This window comes from Octopus bimaculoides, chromosome 8 (assembly GCF_001194135.2).
Source record: "Octopus bimaculoides isolate UCB-OBI-ISO-001 chromosome 8, ASM119413v2, whole genome shotgun sequence".
NCBI classification, from domain to species: domain Eukaryota; kingdom Metazoa; phylum Mollusca; class Cephalopoda; order Octopoda; family Octopodidae; genus Octopus; species Octopus bimaculoides.
Genome location: NC_068988.1, coordinates 8,426,861 through 8,428,424, shown reverse-complemented (window position 1 = coordinate 8,428,424; position 1,564 = coordinate 8,426,861).

Below are 1,564 nucleotides of genomic sequence, written 5' to 3'. Positions count from 1 at the left end.
CTGCACAAATCCACTCTTTGAACACTTAATTAGTTTTCAAGTAAAATTAGTAAATAACTGAGTGTAAATTTAATTCAGTAACATCATTTTTTTTTTTTTTCTTTTAGATCTATTTTCATTTTACATTCTGCTTGATTTAATATGTTACTTTATTTAACAGTGTTTTTTTTTTCTTTCTTTTTTAATTAAATTCTGGCAATTAACTTAGTTTGTATTTTTTTTTGTTTTTTTTCAAATAAACATATGAGATTGTGAGATAATGCTTGGATCAGTATGAATCAATATACTACGAATTTGGTTTTATGATGTAAAAATATTTAAAAGCTAAACTGGGACTCGCTCTCCTAATAGTCCCAGTATCATTTCACTGGCCTGCAAAATGTTAATAATGCTGATCTCTACTAGAGATACCTAAGTATATGCATGGTTTTGTGTGCGTGTGTTACCAGCATGGCCGGGGTTCAGAATTCTCTTCACAAATTCTGACACCTTGGTTTCAATCTCACTGCTAAGATGCTTAAGGCAAGTGTCTTTGACTCCAGCCACAGGTCAGCCCCTAGTGTGTGTTTGTCTGTGTGAAATAAGGTAGGTGCCGACTATGACCTCCCTTAAGGGTGAACTGTAACATGTAGTTCCATGTGCCAGCCTTGACGCACTCTATCTCTCTGATTCTGTTGAAGAGTTTGTGTGAAGAACACAAGTGTCTGTAGTATACTCAGCCATTATAAGACAGTGAGTGGGCAGTGCTATTGATCGAACTGGGAACATTCAACATCAAAATCAGACTCGTTTACGCACACACACACACACTATACTTTGCCAAAAGGGATAACATAACACAAGAAACAAACTTTAGTATTTTTTGTATGTATGTGTGTGTGTATATATAATATATATGGATTTACACATGCACACACTCAACATCGTTTAACTTAAATAGTTTTGGAATATTATATTGGCAGCAATTGAAAAGAAAGAGAAATTCTTTCCTTGAAACATTTGTTTTGAACACAGGTGTATTTGTGTTTTTTGTTTTTTACATCTGAAGAATTTTTTTTTTTATCCCATTCTTCATGGTGGTTTCCATATTTTTTGTTAATGTCCTCTTTCAATCCAATACAGAACTATGCAGTCAGCAGTTCATATTCTTCAACTAACAACTCACCTTTCTATTTTGTTTTTTTTTTTGTTTGTTTTTCTGTATCACTCAGTTTATTTTTTGTTTTGTTTTTTTTCTTTGTCCTTCTTCTTGGTTCCTTTGCATGCCCATATGCCAACATTTCTGAAAAAAATGGGCTGCCTTAGTAACAATACTTCATGTCATCTCTGTGGTTAGTGACAGGAAGATGTAGCCTTGGATGGTAAGTGGAATTCTCTGGCTCGAAATAGCTTGATGGTAAGATGGTGTGTACACTTGGAAAATTCAATAAATATTTTGTCGGAAAAAAAAAAAATTAAACATTAAAAACAGCAAAAATATATTTTTTCTAAATTTTATTATATGGTAATTCTTTTGTATTTCACAAAAAAAAAAAAAAAAAAAAAAAAAACTCTTTGCCTATAT